At 53.4% G+C, this 22,377-nt stretch overlaps 1 protein-coding gene across 3 annotated transcripts in view; it reads left to right on the plus strand.

The window, feature by feature from the left end:
• LINGO1 (leucine rich repeat and Ig domain containing 1) overlaps positions 1-22,377 on the plus strand; it is a 95,177-nt gene that overhangs the window by 48,389 nt on the left and 24,411 nt on the right. The window contains exon 2 of one of the 3 annotated variants that reach the window (XM_015872452.2): positions 9,303-9,444. The exons of the other annotated variants lie outside the window; for them this stretch is intronic. The gene's annotated coding sequence lies outside the window, so the exon portion shown is untranslated. The remainder of the gene's footprint in view (positions 1-9,302; positions 9,445-22,377) is intronic. 3 annotated transcript variants of the gene reach the window in all.

Below are 22,377 nucleotides of genomic sequence, written 5' to 3' on the forward strand. Positions count from 1 at the left end.
AAGCAAAACAGAATATATAGTAAAAAATTGTCTTGGAAAAAAAAAAAAAAAAGAACCCTTTTTATTCCACTGAATAGGGTTCTTTAAATAATTTCAAAACATTTTGATAGTTGCTTTTCATTTCCAGTTCTTTCTGCCAAACTATATATTACCTTGGATTTATTAACCTAAAAAAATAATAATAATAAAAAAAAAAGAAAAAGATTTTCTTTCATTTTGAATGTGTCACAAATGGGACATTCTGACCCCTCCGAGCCTTTCTCTGGAATTTTTGTGAAGTGGGTAATTTGTCACAATTGATCCCTATTTTATTTTTTTTGTTTGTTTGTTTTGTTTGGAAGGCTTTGAATTGCTCCAGACTGATATTTACCGATGAGAACACATTCAGGCAACAAATTCCACAGCAGGTTCTGTGCAGGCACTGATTGTGATTTCAGGGCTGTGTTGCCTGGGTGGGAGCACCGGGTACCCCTGGATGCCCTTCTCCCCTTGCAGCTCTACCATGACCACAAGCCCTGCTATCATGGGCCACCATTGGCAGTGTTATACCTTGATAAATGCCTTTAATATTTAATTGCTCTTTAAAAAACATAAATAGGCAGGCTATTAAATGCGACTCCTCAAGGCAGAGTGAGATGAGTGTGGTACACAGCAACCGGCAGCATCTTGCACGATGCACTTAGCGTGGTTTGGAATTAAGGGCTGGAGATATATTTCTTTCTCCTTGGTATGCTGGTAGGAGCAGGAAGCTGGGAGCACCCTGAGCAGCCCGCTTCCTTCCAGCCCACACCGTGTCCTGCTTTGCGGTGATGGAGAGGTGCTGCACTGCATGTCCTTCCTTACATCCATCCCTCGGGCAGCCAGCTCCACCACCCCAATGAGACACAGGCGTCAGGAGAAGAAAAGGCACAGGGGAGACCTTATCACTCTCTACAACAACCTGAAGGGAGTTTGTGGCAAGGTGGGCGGTGGTCTCTTCTCCCACGTAATTAGTGAAATGATGAGAGAGAATGGCCTCAAGCTGCACTGGGTGACATTCAGATTGGATATTAGGAAACCTTTCTTCTCCAAAAGAGCAGCGATGCACTGGCACTGTTTGCCCAGGAAGGTGGTGAGGTCACCATCACTGGAGGTGTTCAAGGACTGTGAAAATGTGACACTGAGGGACATGGTTCAGTGAGCGTGGTGGGGCTGGGATGGACTTTGTGATCTTAGAGGTCTTGGGGATTGGACTCAGTGAGGGGGTTGGACTCGATCTCTAGAGGTCCCTTCCAACCCCTACAATTCTGTGATTCTGTATATTCCAGTGTTAAGGATTCTATGATTTTGTGATACTGTAAGCCAGTGCTTGGGGCTGGTTTGTGCTATGGGTGAGGGGATAACACAAGGAAGGCTGAAACAAACCAAGGAAAAAACCCTATTAATATATATTCTGCAGTTTACAGAAGGTTCAGCTGAGGTGTTGAGGGTACTCACTCACCAGCAGTCCTCATAGTGCAGGTGGGAGTAAGGCAACGAGCATCCTTGCTGCCATCCCCTGCACTCTTGTCTGCTCCTTCAGCACAACCGCACAAGCGCCGGGTGAGCCTTCCTGTACCTCCAGGCTGATTTCTCAATCAGACGAGCACTTGAAGCTCCCAGAGTTCAGATACTTGTCTCTCCATGCTACGCCTGCCTCTTCAGCACAAACAAGTGGGCTGGAGATCCCAAGAGAACGCGCTGTGCGAGGGAGCTGCTGGTGGCAAGGAAACAGCCGCCGCCTGCGCTCAGCTCCCTGGCGCTCGCCCGCAGCAGTGTCTGAACCATCACCAGCTCTGCCTAAATATGGAGACAGGCTGCAGGCCTGCAGTAATGCACAGAGCTGCCCTGAGTGCCCACCATCCAAGGTGCCACCTCAGTCCTGCAGAAGCTGTCAGCTTCCAGCTCTCTGCCTGCTCCTTTCCTATTCTCCCTCCGCTTTTATGCTCCCTCTCCTACAGAACCAAAACATTTTGGAGACTCTGCACTCTGTGCTAGCCTATTATTCACAAAACCTCCTATCTCCCTGCTTCAGGATGCTGCCTGGATCCCACCAATTACCAGCTCCCTTGATGTATAACACCATAAAACCCTTAACCTCATTATAGAAAATTTCTTTTGAATGGCCTTTAAAAACCATCTCATTACACAGGAAGAACTGTAATTACCTTTAACAAGACAGAGATATTGTGCGAGTGAGCGCGTTTGGGCTGTCAGAACAGCGGCGGTGGGAGTTCGTCTCCAGTCGGTGGCACCGCAAGGGCAAACGCTTTGTAGCTCCCTCCCCTCTGCCCGCCTTCTGTGGGCAAACACAGCTCCTTGCTTGGCCTCTGCTTCCCAGGAGAAAACCTGCTGCTTGCAGGTCGGCTCTCCCGAACGCTCTTCATCTCCACTAAGCTCTCACAGAGCTCATCCCTGCTCCAAGGCACTGTGCAGGTGATGGATCATGCGGTGCTTGCTCTGGGCTTGGCCAAGTGGTGTGTTTCAAGGAAGGATGGTGTCATTCTCAGGGCTTGGCATGGCACAGCCCCATCACTGTAGGATGGTAAAACCCATTGGTTTGGGGCAAAACCCCTTGGGATCTGATGGGCTGAACACCAGCGTGCTTCTAGGGATGGAAGAAGTAATTCTTTGTAGGCATTTCCACCTTCCTCTGCTCGTTCCACCTTGGTCACTGCCGACTCAACAGGTGTGGGCCTGGCTCTGCACCGCCAGGACCTGGCTCTGCTGCTTTGCCACAGCTCATCACAGAGGGGTTGTTTTCCTCACTGCATGCATGTGACTCAAAAGATGATATAATTTTTCCAACCCAAATTTTTCCATCCCATCTGTCACTAATGTCAATGCACTTCTTTGCCCAGATCCAGATTAAAAGAAAACAAAAACAACAACAACAACAACAAAAACAAGCAACCCACAAACAGCCCCCTCCCCCCCTAAAAAATACCACACCTCTAAAATCGAGCACTATTTCAGAAAAATCTGAGTACTTATTGCCAGAGCTATTTTCCCATTCTCGGAACTTTGCTATTGCTGTGCTTGGTGCTTGCCTGCCATCCTTGCAACTGCTGGGCACAGGGAGCAGCCAGCAGCTGGTGCTGTGCCCCAGCAGCTCTAAGGGATGTCCTTGGCTCTCTCCCTGCTGGTTGTACCATGGGAGCACTGTGGCTCTGTGCCATGCTACTTGTGGAGCTGGGCACCCCTGGGCTGCAGCTCCCCATCCTGTTCAGCTGCAGAGCAGCATCGCTCAGCCCCCTGCCCGACCTTTAAGTGCAATGCAGTGACGCTGGCTGCTGGAGCAGCTCTTGGCTCCACTCGCTGCCTAATGAGCCTGTGGGGACCGAGGAGAAGCAGCAGCCAATGAACGTACAGAACGTTGAAAAGGTCAGAGCTGTTCTGTGTGACACAATAAGGAACCAGACTTGTGAGGCGTTGTGCTTCTGCTCGCCGCCGGTCCCTGGGTGATGCCCAGGCATGGTGGCTGCAGTGCATCCCAGTGCTGTGCTGCAGCCTAATGCTACAGTGCATCCCATTGCTGTGCTGTGGCTGCCTGAGAGGTGCCTGGCACCATTGGGCAGTGGGGACCTTCTCACCTGGGTGCACCTGGTGCCCTCAGTGTGGCAGAGCCCGGTGTCCTCACCACCTGCCTGGCTATGGGAACATGGCTGTGGGCCCACTGGAGCCTGGAGAACAGGATGAGGAAGCAGACAGCTGTGTGCAGCAAGCAAGGAAAAGGTCTGTTTAAAGCCCGCTTATTCCATCCCATCAAAGCCATCATGACAGTTTCCCACTGAAGGCTCCACGTCAGCCTAGTGCTGCAGGGACAGGTATTGAAAGCATCGAGCAGCATGTTGTGCAATTCTCCTTCCTGTGAGCAGCAGGCATTTGAAAATGACAAGCCATAGAGCATGTAGAGTGCAAAGGTGTAAGTTCTGGAAGTGAGCACCAAGGCATGGGGGGACACATGGCTCAGGGTAGCTCTCTCTGGTCATGGTGTTCCCCGTGATGCTGGCTGCTGTGCTGGCCTTGCTGTGGCCGAAGCTTGGCTGTGTGCTGGCAGAGAGGGTGAGGATGCCATCTCCAGGTCACCTGCCAGCTCCCTGTGTGCCAGCTCTCATGCACCCAGCCCAACTGAGGGCACTGTGCGTGCCAGCCCAGCCTGGGGCTTTGTCCAGCCCTCAGCTTTGCTGTTCTGAGTGCTCATGTGTGTCCTGGGGACTGTGTTTTGTGTGGCGTGCAGTTCAGAGAATGCATAATGTGTTGTTTCAGGGCTTTATTGCTGTTGTGCAGCACTGATGTAATGGCATGCGGGGAGCTCTGGCACTCCTATTAGCAGCTGGAGAGGAGCAGAGGAAGGATGCTCTTCCTCTCCGCGCCCATCATCTTCCCCTCCTGATGCTCTCAGCTGTGATATAGTGGTCTAAAGGAGACAACTTGTCTCTATTAGCACTCAGTGCGGAACAGTCAATTGGATCGTTAGAAGTAACTATGGATTGGCCTTGTTTTCAAAAGGGATCAAAAATATTTGGCCAAAACCCTGCTGGAGCATTTTCAGCTATTGGAAAATCTTCTGCTAGACAGCTTGGCTGCCCTGTGCACAGAGCCCTTACCAGAGCCATGCTCTGAGGTTTGTGCTAACCTCAGTGTGGGCACACAGTGCAGGAGGGGCCAGCAGCGCCCTGCCATGCCTGTGTCCCTGCCTGGCTGCTGTGGGGCAGGGGGAATTGTAGGTCTGCAGGAGGAGCACCTCACCTGGGTGCACTGCAGGAGCTGGGGGAACATCAGGGGAAGCCCCCAGCAGCTGGTGAGGTGAGCAGGCTGCTGCCTTCATTTGCATTGGGTGGAGTTGGGAACATCGTCCTCTTTGGGATTTCCTGGTTGTGGGTAGGACTTCACTTGTGTTCCCAGATGGACCCAAGTGAGCTTCATGCTTGGCAGGGCTGTTATCTGCAGGACAAGGTGCAACCCCAGTGCCTGAGCTCATGTGCCCCCCATGCTGTAAGTCAGTTTTCCTGCACTGGCTCATGAGCACCTTGCAGGGTCAGGCCTGTTGCACTTAATTGTAATATCTAATTTTAGCATAATGGCACTCATTTGCTCTGCAGTTCCCGGAACGTGTGAGTGACATAGATTGGTATTGCAGAGGAAAAGTCAAGCCTCTGGTGCGGGATCAATAGATCGTAACTGGATGGCATTAGAAAATACATCTTGTTAGCAGTTCATATTTTGGTGCTTTCCATACATTACCATTGCCCTGCTATCTACATTGCCCTGCTATCCAGGAGCAGCTGTGCATGTGGTATTGATGGCATCTATGAGACCGCGTTGACTGCTTGGGACCACGCTTTGTGGCTCTTATCTGGTGGAAAAGACAGTCGGCCCAGCCAGGAACGGTGGTGCACAGCTGTTCTGCATCAGTGGAGTGTGCTGGAGAAGATGCACTTTCCCCAGGTCCCCAGAGTCATCGGGAGCGGTGCTGTGCTGTGCTCAAATGGAAGATGCTTATGCACACTTCCGTAAGCAGTCAAGTGACTCAGGTTGCCCACTCAGTCTGCTCTTCCCCAGCTGGTTCCCGCAGTCCCTCCGGATGTGTCGGAAGCATTCCTACATCAGACCTGCATACACTGTGCTTTGGGCTGGAGGCTGTGCTTGGGAAAAATAGGCCACTGCTTTTCTCACGCAGGCAGCACTTAGGGAGGCTGCGCGAGGAGTGTGGGCACGTGGCAGGGTGAGCAGTGAGGACGTCCCCTCCTGCACTCCTCAGCATCAATGGGGATGATAGGGCTGCAAATGCAACTCTCCTTTTTGCTTGCCATCTCGTAGTGTTTCCAAAGCTGCTCAGTTTTACCTCTACACCCAGTAGTAAAACCCCACTGCAGGCTGAGATCTGTTGATGTCTTCCAGCTGGAGATGCCGCCTTTTCGCTTAATTCAATGAGTAATATCATCTCTTTCAATCTGTCGGCTGATTCAAATTAAAAAGGGACCTGTAGGATCAGGAAGAACCTCATCCTCCCTTCGGGGGTTACCTTGCTCCTTGTTTAGGTTGGTTCTGCAGGCTGATAATTCCATCGGAAGGTCTCACGCGACGCTGCGGTAACCCTTGGATGCTATTCAAGTGCATTGTGGCCCCCGGCGTGTGCTCATTGCCTCCTAATTGCTCTAAATAAGTTGGGAATGATGAAATTAAAGTAGCATTGATATCAGGCAACCCTGGCACACCGCAGCGTGAGGGAGGCAGACAGATGGGGAGATGTTTGGGTAATAGGAATTAGATGTGGTTGGTACCCTGTCTGGGACTCTTCATTGGGCATGGGCGCATTCTCAGCTGCCCAGCTGCAGTAGTGCCATGCAGGGGAGGAGCATGGTGGCACAAGCCCCCGTTAGGGAGGCTGTCCCTGGGGCTGCACTTGAGGAAGTGCTACTGGCCTGTGTTGTGGGCTTACAGGTGTCTCTTGGCTCATGATCATGCAGCTTGTGGCTTTCCTGCAGCCAAGGAGCTGCAACCACCACCCTGCCAGCTATCACGGCCCTTAGCCATGGCCTCCCTTTGCCACTGGGTTCTCTGCTTTGCTAGGTGTTTTGGGGACAGCCTTTTCAGGCCATGGCATAGCAGGATGTGAGGTTGGTGGCTGTTCACCTGTTCTTGGCACCCAGCTCTTCTGTAGCACATGCCTAGCTGCGCTGAATTATTGATGAAAGCCATGCGTGCTCTGGTCAGCTGCAACCTTGGGCTCCCCTCTGGGTGCACCTCTGCCTTGTGCTGCCTGGAGCTGAGCTAATCCCTTCTGACTGCTCTCACTCACGCGACTGCTCATCCCTGCTCCCTCCTGCTCCCTGCTCCTCCTTCACCACCTCCAGGAGATGACTCCTGCTGTGCCAGCGCTGTCCCCTGTCCCCCTGCATGGCAGATCCCAGGACAGGACCCCCCTGCACTGTACTGCTCGTAGGGCAGCAGAAGAAAGGCAGAGCTGATCTCCCACCCATCTCTCCCAGATGGGGTTCACGGAACATTGCACCCAGAGGGGGATGCACTCACCGTGGCCACCCCAAGCAGCTGCTTCTCTGCATTCCAGGCTGTAAACGTCCCCTTAATTTAGTGCCTGCACTGCACTAAAGCAGCAACCTTAGCACAGCCTCTGCATAACAACCACAGAGGTTGGGGATGCTTTAGTGGCACATGGCAGCTCTACATGACCCTTGCCCCATCCCAGTGGATGCCATAGCCAGGTGACATCGTGGGTGACAGGAGGGGCTGGTGCTGCTGCCATGCTGTCCCAGTGCTGAGCCACCCAGGGTTTGCTTTTGGGAAGCAAGTCCTGGTCCAGCAGTGATGCTAACCAAGCCCAGTGGGTAGGTAAGGCCCAGCAGCAACTTGATTGCTTCCCAAACATTTCTTCTGGCTAAATGCTGTAGCAAAAAGTGGTTTTTCTTGCTACTCGGGAGAGAATAACAGCCCTGACCTTGAGGAGAGAAATGATGAGGGCTCTGAATTCTCTTTCCCTTTTTCTTGTTGCCATTTTCCTCACAAAATATTCAAGTTGAGAGGGATTTCTGCTTAAACAATTTATGCCCAGTGGATGGATTTATTTCATTCAACTGCCAGCCACAAGAAAGCTGCTCTATTCCCTGTGGCACAGCATTTCTTTCCATACTCATAAATACTCTGCTCTAAGTACGACTCCATTCCGGCAGGCAGGATGGCACAGGGCTGTGGCCCCATGCCCACGCACCATGCCTCCCTGCCTGGCCCAGCTCTTCTCCCTCACCATTTCCTCCTCCTGGGGATGAAGGCTGTGCACAAATTGCTTTTGTCCATGTCCTTGGCACTGGAGATGCTCTGTGGGCAGCATGTTCCATCCCACCCGGCTGCTGCCTCCCACGCTCAGCCCAGCGCCCGCTGCCTGCTTTGGGCAGGAGATGAGCAGGGTGCTCTTCCAGGTCAGCTGGGAACTCAGCACTGTTCCTGCGAGAGAGGAGGGGAATGCGAAGGCTCACTTTGGGATCGGAGTGATTCATTGAAATGAGTGCATCAGAAATGCAAAGCGAGTTCTAAAGCTTGACGGCAGCGTGTGGAGCTGGGGTTAAAAAAGGAGATTCTTGTGTTGAAAGGTGGGCTCAGGGGGAGGGAAAGGAGACAGTTTCTTTTAAACATGTCAAAGCCAGCCAGTTTTAATGCTGCTGATGAATGACATGATATTCTTTCCTGGAGCACCACTCTGTGCAATGGGGCGCATTCAGCAGGATGGGCATCACTTCATGGTTCAGTCAGCTCCCCAACCTGCTCCCCAGCTCCTTGTGTCCTTGTTTCTCCTTCTGACCTGCACTCCCCAGCTGGGACCTCCTGCGTTGTCCCATCTCAGCTGGGTGGGTTACACCTGCACCCACATGACCCAGCTCCTGGGCTAGGGAGGTTTAACTGATATCTGGCAGCTCGAGGTGCCGCATCCCTCCCTGTGGGCAGCACTCCTGCTCTCCAGTTCTTCATTCCCAGCCTGCTCACCTCTCCGCACACAGCTCCGGGAACAGATGGGCTTAATTTCCGCCTGCCGCCCCTGCGCTTTGCAGGAGGCTCGAGCTTGGAGCACGTCTGCTCCTACTCCACGTGACAGCTTCAGGCTCCTGCCCAGCCCCAAGGCAGGACCCCACACAGCCCTCTTTGTGCCGGGGGCTCTGAAGCCAGGCTGCCACTCGGATCAAGCTGTCTCTGTGTCACCTGGGCTGAGCAATGGCTGAGCATTGCGCGGCTGATGCTGCTGAGATGCTTAGGCTAAGCTCCAGCTAATCCTCTTTCCTCCGGCACTTGGGGCAGCGATCCCACCAGAGCAGCTCGGTGGCACAGCCCTGTGCTGTGTGTGCTGGAGGGTGATGTTGCCTTGGGCAGCTGAGTGCTGATCCTGGGACAGGGCGGAGGGAATGAGCCCTACGTGTGGCTGCTGGCCGGCAGCTGAGGTGCCAGCTCTTGTTTCTGCAAGGTTTTACAGCATGCAATTTCCTCACTTGGCCTCTTGTGGAACATCAGCCAGACTTTATGGCCATGACGTTGGGTTGGATTGAAGGCTCTGGGTTTTCTGAGTCTCATCTCCTTGCTCTTTGATGATGCATTCAGGAGCCCCATGGCTCCCCAGGGAGTGTTAAGGGTCCCTGTGCTGTGCAGGGGAGCGTGGGGCCTTGTGTCAGCATAGGCAAATGGGGAGGGGAGGAAAAACACTGTGCTCACCTTGCTCTGCACAACACCTCCCTGCTCTGCCCTTCTGCCAACCTCCCTCTCCTCCTGTCCCACAGGGCTCTGTTCCAGGGCTGGTCCCATGAGCCAGGAAGGCTTGCACTGCCCTTTGCACCCGGGGCTGTGGCTCCCCACCCTTGCTGAGCTCCTCAGGATCCCCCTCCAGCACCCGACACAAAGCTGCTGCACTCTGCTGCCACGGTAGGTGCCCGGGCTGCCTGCCCTACACCACCCTGTACTGCTGTATGCTGCCCTATACTGTCCTATACTGCCATACAGCGGGGAGATCTTGATGGTATGTGGGTGGTTGTACTGAATGATATTGGAGCTCCTTTCCAACCTTGGTGACTCTATGAATCTATGATGCTGTGATTCTATACCGCCCTGTGCTGCCCTATACAGCCCTATGCTGCCCTATAGTGGGGAAATATTGCTTGTAGAGGGGTGGTTGGACTGGATGATCTTGGAGCTCTTTTCCAACCTCTGGTGACTCTATGATTCTATGACACTACACTGCCCCGTACTGTCCTATGTTGCCCTATACTGCCCTGTGCCATAGGTTTCCCTCTCCAGGTTGCTCCACGTGCATCCTCACCGCAGCAAGCAAAATACTGTGGCTCGTGGGAGGTCCCACCAAGAGCACAGAGCTTGCACTCCTTATCATTCAGGTTGCAGTCAACAGCAACCACTCACGAATCCAGGTTGTATTTAGCAAGACGGTTTTGGCTGGGGAGGAGGAGGGAAAAAAAAAAAAAAGAAGTAGTGAAATGCTGAAAAGTTTCATTTTGACATTTTCCAAACGAAACCTTTCAGCCATCTGCTTGGAGATGACATTTCATTTGGAAATTTTGCTAGGGTTTTTTTTTCTTTTCTTTTTTTTCTTCCCCCTTTTTTTTCCCCCAGCGTGGTTTAGAGGGGGGGTAGGAGGAGATGGGAGGGTTGGAGCCACCTACAAACCAAAACGAGAGCTTCATTTCAGACTAAACAACACCCTTCCTTCAGCCCCAGATCATTGCTGAGGTTTGAAAGTTCATCCAAAGGGAAAAGAAATGGTTTCCTTCACCTGGAATTCTTTCTTTCCTCAGCTTTGGGCCACCAAAACTGATTTGGAGGGGGAAAGCGAACAAAGCAACAACAAAAACTGCTCTGTTTTCCTTGAGAAGGCATTGCTGCTGGGGGGAGGTTGAAGGAGGAGGTTTGCAGTGGGGTTACTGTACTGTGACATGGGGTACCATGCAGTGCTTTGGGTTTTCTGAGCAAGAGCTTCATGCTGCTGCTCCAGTGCCTTTCCCTGCCTGGCCCTTCTCTTTGCTGTTTGTTGTTCCCATCTCCCATTCTTTTTCCTTCTCTCCCCCAGCCCCCCCCCCCAGCCCTTCATCTTTATCAGTAGCTAATGAAACAGGCAGGGAGAAACCCAATTCGTACAGTAATTAAATTTACTTAGCGAGTATTCAGCTGGAGTAATGAGAAGTTTAATTCAATGATTAGTTGTTTTTTTTTTTTTTTTCTTTCATTAATTAAAAATGGAACAGAGGCACGGTTACAGTGGGGCTGCATTGATCCTCCATGTGGAAAGCTGCCCATGGATGGGGAGGAAGAGAAGGAGGAGGAGGAGGAGGAAGAAGACTTATCCCACTTCTCCCCATCCTCCCTTCCAAGCCAATGCTCTCCCCACAGCTTTCTCCCCCAGCTGACCCCCAGGTCACTCAGGGCTGTGCTGGGGGACCCAACAGCCCCTCTCCCCCTTCTCCCACCCCCCTTTCAGCTGCGGAGGGGCTGAGTGCTGCCTGTGGGTGTGAGCTTGAGGAGCGTGTCCCAGCCCACGGGAAGGTTGGGGTGGGAGAGCTGTTTTCCTTCCTAGAGAAACAGATTTTGAGCTATTTAAACATTAAATTCATAAGCATGTTTTTACTTTTTTTTCTCTCTCTTTTTTTTTAAGCAAGTCGTGTGTGATTCTATGATAGCAGAAGTGGGGGAGGAGGGGGAACGTGGAACATTGGTTGTTTCCCAGATATCAGCTCTTCCTGCAGCTCTTCAGTGGCACTGGAGAGCTCTGTCCTTTGGGATGCAGCTGGGCAGGTGACATCCCCACTGGTTGGCTTCTGCTTTTCTTCCACAGAAGCAGCTTTTGGAGTAAGATCTCTATGAGTATTCATAAGGAGAGATAGAGCATAAGGGCAGCAAGCAATGAACCACTGGTTCCTCAACAGATGGATGCAGGATAGACTTCACTTCTAGGGGGGGCATGTGGGGCTCCCAGCTCACCTACTGCCCTCATAGGGAGAGCACCAACCAAGGGCTGTGTGCAGGCAGTGAGTCCCCAGGGCACCCAGTGAGGCTGTGTGGTGGGAGGCTGCAGGGTGCGGTGCAACCTCGGGCAGCATGACAACAGGGCTAATAAGAGGGCTTTTGCATGCGAGTGTTTCTTGAGAGATGGCTGCAAATGATTCCCCAGTGCTCTGGCCCAAATCTGTCCTGGTAGCTGTCAGCAGATCGATGCGCTGCTAAGCACAGGTCTGCTCCATTTCCACTGGAAAATGGCTTCTCCCGAGCGGTTCATCCTGGCTCTTCCAGCAGCAGGTCCCTAAATTTGGGCAGCCTTGTTTTCCTCTCCCTTGCAGCCTGATTTATAGCTTTTTAAATATCATCTCAGACGAAGATTAAGCTCCGTTTTGGGAGGGAGAGGGGCGAAGCGTTCGCAGCTTTTTAATTTCCCTCCCGCTTGCCTCCTCTAAATGCCAGCTTACAGCCCTAATTGCAGCACCGTTTTCCTACAGTACATGAGTGCAAAGCTGAGGAGTGGCCCTGGCAGCCATTCCTCAACACCCTGCCTTCACCTGAGCAGGGTATGCAGCCCATGGGTGCCCTGGTGTGTCTCCAATGGGACCACAGGGCCTGGCCTCCTCCCAGCTTTCTCACTGGGATTGTCGGGAGGGATGGGAGCAGGTTTCAGCTCGTACAGTACATCCCCATCCTGGGTTGAAATCTGTGAGCTGTCAGCTTGATGCGAGCGCCGCGTGAGACGGCAAACATCAGAGCTGGCTGGGCACGGGCAATTTCCCAGGATGTCAGTCCTCGGGAGAGAACAAAGAGAGAGCAGTGAAGAGCAGAACTCGGCTTCCTAATGAAACAAACAAGAGAAAATTAGGATGATTCAAGCAGCTTTTATACGGCGGAGCTGGGGAGGGGGTGGCGTTCACGTCGGGTTTTGTCCAAACAACGTGATGGTGGAGTGTGCTCCGCTCTCCGTCCCATAGGGGACACCAATAGGTTGACACAGTGCCCTGCCTGGGACACACAGCATGGGGTCACCTGGGGCTACATCCACATCAGGCTTGGAGAGAAGGGGATCAAAGCAGAGAGGCAGAGCTGGCTGCCCTACTCAAACACATGCCCACCAATGTGTAATTTCCCCTCTGCATCATGTTCTTTGCTCAAAGCAGAGAGCGGGCTGCATAGGATCAACCTGGTGCATGCAAAAAGGTTTCCACATCCTCACCTTGCCTCATGTTCGCATGCAAAAGGGGCCTGCAAATGGCTATTCCTGGCTCTGCAGATTCATGTTGACAAAAGTGGGGTGGGCACAGCCCCTCATCCAGCCCCATCCCAGAGCTGGCATAGGGGCCCTGGTGCTGGTGCTCCCCACTAAGCATCTTGTGGACCAACCATCTGCAGGGCTGGATGGTGCCATGGGGCCAGATGATGTTATGGGGTTGGTTGATGCCATGGGGCTGGATGTTGCCAATTGGGCTGGATGATGCCATGGGACTGGTTGGTGCCATGGGGCCAGATTACGCCATGGGGTTGGTTGATGCCATGGGGCTGGATGTTGCCATGGGGCTGGTTGATGCCATGGGGCCGGATGGTGCGGTCACAGGTTTTACTCAGCTCTGAGGCAGAGCTGAACCTGAGTGGATTTTTAATGCATAAATTTTTAGTGTTTAAATGGAACAAATCTTTGAACCTGTGTGGTTTCAGAGGGATGTTTCTCTTCCTCTCTGAATGTGTGCTGTAAATGCTTCAAAAAACCCTCCCTCTCCTCCTGCTCTGGCGATACAGGAACAAACTTGCAATAGCTCAGGTTTTCCATTAAGCCACCGTGTCACAGATTTGCATATTTAAAGCAAATTTCCAGCATCGGGGTTATGGGAAAAGCCTATAGGTCTTCACACCTCCTGCCTCCAACCCCTACCAGTCATCTCTGCCCCTCACCCAGCAGGGATGAGAAAACCCCCACCTGAATTTCTTTTCCAACACCTCCCCACCTGGCTCTCAAATTCAGCCAGATCTCTCTCCAAGCATCTTGCTCTGGGGGCTGATAAAGCCATTCACATTTTCACTGTTTAATTGATTTTCTTTTAGGAACATGTTAGTATCTTGCACCACTATTTATTTGTTCAAGTAAGCTGGGGATGGAGCCCAACTGCGAGCCCAGGGTCAATCAGTGTCATTGCATGTGGAGGGAGGCAGCAGCATGGATTGAGGCTGGGCTGGCTGCTGCATCATGGGGAGGTTATGGCCATATTCAGGTGTTTGGGGATGAGGGGGTTGGGCTCTGTGATTGGCTTGTTCCATGAACATTTGCCATGATGGAGTGAACTGGGGCTTGGAAGGGAAGCAGAGGTTTTGGGGCATTATCAGGAGTGAGAAGCACATCCCTTGTGCTCTGCATCTGCTCCAGGGTGCACCCCCCCACACACACCCCATGTCACCACTCCTCCTGCTGCGGGAGGTGCTCCCAGCACTGCCAGCATGCTCCAGAATTAGCATCCCATTCACCACTCCTTGCTGTGTGAGCTTGGTGAGGCTAACAACGCTTTAAAAAGAGTCTCTTGCCACTGAGATCAGCAGCTCTGACTCAGAGCATGCAGGGGAGCAGACGTGCTGAATGAGGCAGCCCTATTGCCATGGAGCTCGCCTGGATGGGTCTCCCCGATGGCAGCCCCAGTGTGGGGTTACAGCTCTCATGGTTTCATACCGTGGTGTGGCTGGGGAGGGTGTAAGCAATGCGCTCAGCCCACCCAGCCGTGCTGCACCACTCATCGCCTACACCCACGTTGCACCTTCCCCTCTCTGAGCCCCTCCTTGCCTGGTGCTGGAGCGGAGGCAGCTCCGGTTTTGTGAATTAATCAAAGCCAATGAAAGCTCTGAGAGCAGCTGATTCGGAAAGCACTTTGCAGGCGGTTGTGCACTGTGAGCCCTTAGTGTGGCTCCTGCTCCAGCTCCAGCCGCATCCTGGGCCGAGCGGCTCCTCATCCGCAGATAGTTTTAACGGGAACAAACGAGGCAATAATATCGACTTTCATCATTGATATTCCCATTTATCTCCGTAATAATTAGTAATTCTATTGCTGTGAGAGTATGGCTCATCATCTCCCTGTTTCAAGGGATTGTGTTCATGGCATCACAGAGAGCAGCCAGGCACGAAGCTCTGGGCAGGGCTGGGCTGGGGGGGGGCTGCTGGGCACAGCCTGGGGACAGGGGATGCCATCGCAGCACGTTCCTGGTGCTCTCCGGTGTGCAGCATCCCGAGCGTTATCCATTCTGCAGAACCACTGCTCACAGCAGCCGCAGGGCCCGGCGAGCGACGAATGCAAATGCGGGGCAGTGTTTTTATTAGGATTTAAATGAGTTTAGGGCTGGTTAGAATTACAATTCGATTGGAGTCAGGAGGGGCTTATAAAACCTGCACGGGTTCGTACATCACATGGATAACACAGCAAACCCGTGTCTCCAACCGGGCACCTTGCACAGCAGGGATGTGGGCACCCCGGGTCTACGGCTGCTGTGATGGAGGGGGGGGGGGGGACAGTTCCAACCCAAGGGGGATGGGGAGAGATGGAGGCTCGGGCTGCTGGCAGTACGCTTTGATCTCTGAAGGGTATAGCTGCATATTTGAATGAGAAATGCACGGCTCTATTGAAAGCCCAGACAAAATGCCTTTTGTGCTTCCCCGCATGTTTATTTGCGTAAGAGGGTGTTTTGCTGGAGAAACATGGGCAGGAGCTCGGGGGAGAGGCGGCAGAGGCGGGGGTGAGCGCGATGGGAACTCGCAGTACAATTTCAGGACACTTAAGAGCCTCTTATCGTCGGTGGCGAGACAGCGACATCAGAGGCAGCTCCGGCAATTGTCTGAGACAAATTGCTTCATTTGATGCGTTGTTGGTAGCGTGCTGGTTAAGCTCCTGGGCTATGAATATACAAAGCGCAAGAGACACGCATGTATGTGTGCGTCTGTGCGTGCTGCCATCCCCACCAGGAGCCGTCTCCCATCGTGACCTTGCGATGCTCACAACGTCCTCAGCTATAAGCATGGCACGGGGACCCATGGGGCTGGCAGGGGATGCCCGGTGGTCTCAGGGGGGTGGGAATGGGGTGTCATGTTGGTGGCAGCTGCTGAGTTGGTTGTTTTGGGGGCCAAAAAATGGAAAGCTGGAACATGTCCCAGGGCATCAGTCAGCTGGTTGCTTGAGGATGTAACTGCTTAGAAAGAGCAATTTTGGTTGGAAAGCTCTGTGACCATTACCTCAGGGAAACGGGTGCATCCTCTGCCTCTCAGATGCAATGGCACTTAGCAGAATGCATTTTAGTTAAGCTAATTCATACCGAATTGTCAAATATAAGGAAAAAAAATCATGGCAGTCATAACAATTACGCTAACAGGGATGTGTTTTCCTGGCCGTGGCTTTTACCACCTCTAATTGTGCTGCAGAGCTCCTCTCCCTGCTCCACACTCAGCCTCATGCTGGGAACAGGGGGTCCTGCTGTGGCTGAGCACTGCTGGTGCTGCCAGGTGGGGGTGTGTGGCTTTGGGCAGAGCCAGCCTTCAGCCCTCCCATCCCTGCCCGCTGCCATCCAGGCTCACTGCACGCTGAGGAGCGGAGCTGGGGAAGAGATGTCAAGAGCGGTTACGGCGTGTGAGCGGGCTGAGATAAAGGGATCCATTTTCATTCTCCTGCCTGTCTGCTTCAGTCAAAATACTGCTCCGCAGCCGGTGGTGCCGTGTGTCAGCCCGACCACACCAGCTAATGCGCGGGCTGCTGCGGTAGGTGCTCCATCTCCTTGTACCGCAGCTGTCCTCAGCCTCACCGCAGCCTCTGGGGCTGCTTCCCCATACCCAGTGCCCACACTGCCCTGCTGTGATTCATGGCTCCTGCCCAGCTCTGGGCTGCAAACCGCAGCTGCAGGGCCTGCAGGGATGCAATGGGGCTGTAGAATGGCTCTGGCCCCAGTAGGACCCTGCATCCACTCCCGACCCATCCCCCCGAATGTCACTGGCTTTTAAGTGCACTGGTGGTTTAAAATAAGAATAACCTGCTCCAGGGCTTCTTAAAGCGTGGAATTAAATATGGTTCTGGTCTCTAGGCAGAGCCTGACTCTTCAATTCTAAATCTGCTCAACCAAGCGAAATATTGCAGGGGGGAAGGAAATCAATATTTCTCAGGCCCAGAGCAGGGAGGGAGCCACGCACACAGCCACAGGCATGGTGCAGGTGCAGATGTGTGGGCAATTAGTGCAGGAGCATGCACACACATACATGGCCAGGAGCTGCAGCAGGAGAGAGATGGGTGTATGCCCACTGAGTGCAGTGTGTGGTTCCCGACCCGGCACAAGGCTGGGGAGTGACACCCGGCCCAGGGGAGGCGAAGCTGTTTAGCTGGGTCTGACCTCTCCAGGGGATTTCTGCCCCTCCGTCATGGCCCTGCAGTCCTGGCACTCCCCTCTCCATGCCCTCCGTGGTGCTGGGAGGAAGGAGCAGCGCGCCCGCCCTGGGAGCATGAACAAAGATCTCCATCTGCAGCGGAGAGGGGAAGGACAAATGTTATTGACCTACTCTGGCACCCGCCCAAGCCGCGGACACTCACTCCTCCCAAAAAGCCTCTCTGATAGCTTAATTTCTTAATTGCTGTCTGCGATCAGGATGGCAGCCCTGGCTCTCCTCCAAGCCGTGTCACTCCTAGCAGCCCTGGGCTCTCTGCTGCCTTGCTTGGATGCTGCGTTCAGCCCTGCTGCCCGGGGCAGCTCTCACCTCCAGGGCAGTTGCTGCTGCCCAGGGAAATCATCACAATCTCAAAGGTGTTTGGGATGCTGAGCTCTGGGATCCCACTCCAATGGGAGTTCCTTGTTCAGAGGGATGGAGATGGATCACATGCTTTGGGCTCCCACATAGCACCTGGAGGAGATGGGCACCACAGATGCCCAGTGCTGGGCATGGATGGAGGTGAAACAGGGAAGTGGGGCTGCCCCACAGGCCTGGCTCTGAGCTGCTGGCAGCTCCCAGCCATTCTGATGCCTGCAGGACAAGGCAGGGCTATACCCACGTGCAGTGCAGCTTCTGAGCTGCCATGCAGCAAGGCTGTATATCTCAATAAGCAGTGCTCTAAGGCAGACCTGAAAATAAATATTTGAAGAGGAAATAGTACTCTGTCTTCTATTGTCCCTCTTCGTTTCCTCTCTCTATTTCTCCCCCCTTCTCCTGTCTTTCACGTCTGGCTGAACACGAGAGTTCATTGTTAAAGGTGTTTTGTGTTGTTGCGTTTTCCCTTTCTGTGCTCTCCCAACGAGGAGGCTGCAGGAGCAGCTCTATTAACAATTCACACCCGGGCAGCAGCAGGGTTGTCTCCATGCCAGGCCTGTCCATGGCCAGGTGTCTGGGTGCTTGTTTTCTTTCCCCGTTGCTTAGTTTGTTCGCTGTGGTAGGACACAACTGGATGGCTCTTTCTCCTGCAGGGAGCAGAGGTATGTTGGGATCAACCTGGCAAAGGAGTGGTTCAGCCAAATGCTGCTTAAGGCAGAGCACAAAGGGGAGGCTGTGCTGGCCATCCCAACCTCAGCTGGTGTGATGTTCCTGTGTGCAATTTTGGGCTATGGGGTGAGCATTTGCACCAGCCAGAGCCTTTCTCTATGGCGTATAAAAGGAGAGGTGAAGAGTGGTGTTGAGAAAGGAACATGGAACAGAGGGAAAGGGGGAGGAAATGAGGCTGAAAAGCACAGGTGTGGTGGAGGATGTGGGAGACGTCACGTGCAGGGAGGTGGCCCCAAAAGCTGTAACTTTGGGAGAAGCCTTCCCAGCCTGGCTACGTGTCTGTGAGCTGCCCTGCTATATTTAGCAGCCCTGTGCCCTTCGCAGAGCTCTCCTTGCAGATGGTGGGGAGCAGCGTGCCGGGAGGAGGATGCTGTGCTGCTGAGAAGGGCTGCCCGGTGTGTGGGGATGGGAGCGAGCGCTGCCCTCACCCTTGCAGCAGCACAAGCAGCACCTCACCCTATGGACGGGGCTGCCAGATGGCCAAATATTTGCTTGTAAATTAGCAATGGGAAACGTGAGATGTGCAGCCCTAAATGGCAGAAAAGCAGGGCCGGGATTGGACTCTTCCTCCTGCAGTCGGTCTCTGCAGAGCAGTGCTGGGCAAACCGCAGCGGCACAAGGAGACCTCAAAAGCAATGAGCACGGGCACGGTGCTGCCAGCTCTCCCTGCTCAGTGGCACAGTCACGGGCCATTACTCAAGCGTGCTCCGCCGCTGGCTGTGTTTGCATTAAACCAATATGCAGAGAAACACTGCTTTTCTCTCTAGGAAAAAAAAAAAAAAGAGAAAATAATGTTTCTTGTCCTGTATCTGTGCAGCATCTCGCTGAATGGGATATGACTGCAATGAGATTTCCAGGCAGTAATGCAATAGAAACGCTCCTAATTTGAGTGTGTGCATGTGTGGGACAGGCAGTGCCCGGAGCATCACTGCACGCAGCCCTGCCCTCCCCTGCACACACTCCCCTGTGCCCACCCAGCCTCACCAGCACCCTGTGCTGCTTGGGATGGAGGCCTCCGAGCTACCAGTGACATCCCTGCATAGCACCATGTGCCAGCAGAGCATTGCCTGCCTTCCCACACCGTCCCCGGCCGTATTTATAGATGGTGGCAGCACTACCCGTGTGGATGCAGATTGTGCACGACGGTTTGCTATAAATACGAGCGCTCTGTAATTATCGTTAGAACTATTTAGCCTGATTCAAAGGTAGATTAAATAATGAATGTGTGTGTGTGTGTGTGTGCGTGATACGCCTGTCGACATCAACAAATGGAAAGAGACATCTCTGGGTGCCGATCTGGAGGCTTCCCCTGTGTGGAAGTTGGGGGAGGAGAGCAGGGAAGGAGCAGGGAGTGCCTCCTATTGTGTGGCTCCAGGCAGCACTGCACAGCTCAGCAGGTTGCAATGCAATGTGGGGCTCTGTGCCCCACAGAGGGCTCTGAGGCTGGACAGCAGGTGCTGCGGGGGACATCTTGCCCAGGGATGGGTGCATGCAGGAGCCACTTGATATTCATGGCTGCGCATCGTCGCACCTCTCCCCCCGCTGCTTTCTGTGAGCCTCAGGAGCACCGGGAGGTAATTTCAGGCTAGGTTACAATCAAAGGCATGTGATAAGGCTCCCCAAAGCCTCCCGGCCCCTTGTTTGGCATGGTAATTGATTTTCTCCAAGGCTGGAGGCTGTGCGTGACCCGGCACATTGCCATCCCTGCTGGCCACAAGCTGCTACAGGCAGAGCCCTGGGGTGTCCCCTATGGATGGGTGGAGGGCATCTCTGTCTGCAGGCCCAGGGACAGTGACCAGTGGGTCCTTGATGAGGATGGATGTGGCTTTACCAGCATCCCAAAGCAGTGAGTGGCACAGGACTGGCATGCCTGGGCAGAGCAGTGGCACTGGCATTTCAAGGAGAGGCCATGGTGCATCAACCCCTCAATGCCATGTTTGTTGCGGGGATGGTGCTTGCAAAGCCAGTGGGAGGAAGAGGAAATATCACCACAGCTCCACTGCAAGAACCCCCATCAAACACCCTTCCCTGCCTCTCTCCTTGCTCTGCCCTCTCCCACAGCCACCCTGCTGACTGGCACTTGGTGGCTGTGTCCCAGCACAGCTGTTGCCCCCCTGCAGGGACACAGCACCGGGATGGTGAGGGCAGCGTGGCTGGGAAGAAGGGCTCCATCACAGTAACTAATAACTCCGTGCTGACAAATTGAATTATACCTTTTCCAGTTCCCTGCACTATTGATCAGAGAAAAGGTTTGTGTTTCTGTTAGGATTCTTTTTTTTCCCTTTCTTCTTTTAAGTTACAGTTGTGATGTCCTGGGGGCTTATAATGAACTAAATAAGGTCAGGTTAGCAGAAGAATCAAATATGCTCTGGCAGCAGAAGCGTGGGCTTCTCCTGGTGACTCTGAGCAGAGAGGAAAGCAGCAGGAGCAGCAGCAGCTTGTGTTGCGTGCTGCCCTACTGCATGCCAGCACCCAGCCACAGCCTGCTCCAGCCCTGTCCCTGCCCACCATGCTTTGCTCCTCCCAGTCCGAGTCCCTGCTCAGTGCCCAGGGCCACAAAGGAGGGCCCCATCCCTCTTTGTGCCCCCTATTAAGGTGTGCCCTGCCCAGCACTGACCTGATGTCCGTGCTCACATGTGCACCCTTTCCCCTCCCACTCTGCCCTGCTTGAGAGTCCGGCTGCATCGGTGCCGGATTAACATTCCCAGCACAGTGTCACTCCATCACCATTTCTGTTAAACTCATTTGCTATCTAAAGGAATTCATTTTCCACTTTGTTTGCCCACAATAAAAAAAGAAAAAGCCCTCTGAGCTGAGTGGGCGAGTGGCTGAGTGGGCAGCAGGGCAGCAAGTCCCCTCCCTCTTTGTGTGCTGGGGTTGGGAGGGTGTCCCTGCTAGCCCCTCCAATCTTCTGCTCCCATGGTGCTGACAAATAGGCCAGTGAGATGCTGCCAGCACTTTGTGGCACTGGTTTGGTGTTGCTCCAGAGTCCTCTGCACTACCATGTTCAAGGCTGGTGGCTGCTGGCAATTGCTCTGCAGCTTTGCCGTAAATCCTGGGCCAAGGGGAGCCTTCCTGCTGCCTCCCAACAGTAGCATCCATCCGTCCTCCTTTCCATCCATCCCTCCTTGCATTTTTCTTTGATTCTTGCATATTTCCATCCTTCCATCCTTGCATCCATCCTTCCTCCCTCCTTCCTTTCCTCCCTCCTTCCTTCCCTCCTTCCCTCCCTCCCTCCCTCTCCTCCCTCTCTCCTTCTTCTTTCCTTCTTCTTTCCTTCTTCTTTCCTTCTTCTTTCCTTCTTCTTTCCTTCTTCCTTCCTTCCTTCCTTCCTTCCTTCCTTCCTTCTTCCTTCTTCCTTCCTTCCTTCCTTCCTTCCTTCCTTCCTTCCTCTCCTTCCTCCCTATTTTCCTTCCCTCTTTCCTTCCTCCCTCCTCTTCCTTCCTCTCTTCCTTCCTTCCTTCCTCCTTCCTTCCTTCCTTCCTTCCTTCCTTCCTTCCTTCCTTCCTTCCTCCTTCCTGCCTCCCTGCCTCCCTCCTGCCTCCCTGCCTCCCTGCCTCCTTCCCGTCCCTGCCTCCCTCCCTCCCTTCCCTGTTCCATCCATCCATCCATCCATCCATCCATCCATCCATCCATCCATCCATCCATCCATCCATCCATCCATCCTCACAGCCCCTATAGATACTGAAAGTGGCTCTCAGCTCTCCCCAGAGCCTTCTCCTCCTGGGACTGCACAGCCCCATCTCTCAGCCTGCCCTCACAGGGTGGTGTTCCATCCCTTGGAGCATTTTCGTGGCCCTCCTCTGGACATGCTCCAACAGCTCCGTGTCTCTCCTGTGCTAAGGACTTCACATCTGGATGCAGTGCTCCAGTTCATGTCACAGGGCAGAGCAGAGGGGCAGGATCCCCTCTCACATCTAATGCCCCATTAACCCTTGGATGCCTGTGCTGATTCCCAGCTTCCAGCAGCCCTCAGCACTTGGCACTCATCAATGCCAGGTGCCATTTAGCATCCCCAGCACTGAGCCTCCCCACCCCCCTATGGAAGTCCCCATTCCAGCCCCACTCTGACGTGGGATCCCCGCCTGCAGCATCATGCCCTGCGCCATCCCCGCATCTGCCCCGTTGTTTCTATGGTGATGTTGCCATTCCTTGCCTCGCCAGGGGAAAAAAAAGCCTCCAAACATTTAATTCTGCAGCCCACCTGGGAGCCTTTTAAACTCCCCTTTCGTTGTTGACATGTAATAATTTTTTCTGCTTTTAAGATTATCCTAAAAACGCTCCTTTCTCTTTCTCTCTCTCAATATCTCAGCAGTGGCACCTCCAAA

Source organism: Coturnix japonica, chromosome 10, assembly GCF_001577835.2.
Source record: "Coturnix japonica isolate 7356 chromosome 10, Coturnix japonica 2.1, whole genome shotgun sequence".
NCBI lineage: Eukaryota > Metazoa > Chordata > Aves > Galliformes > Phasianidae > Coturnix > Coturnix japonica.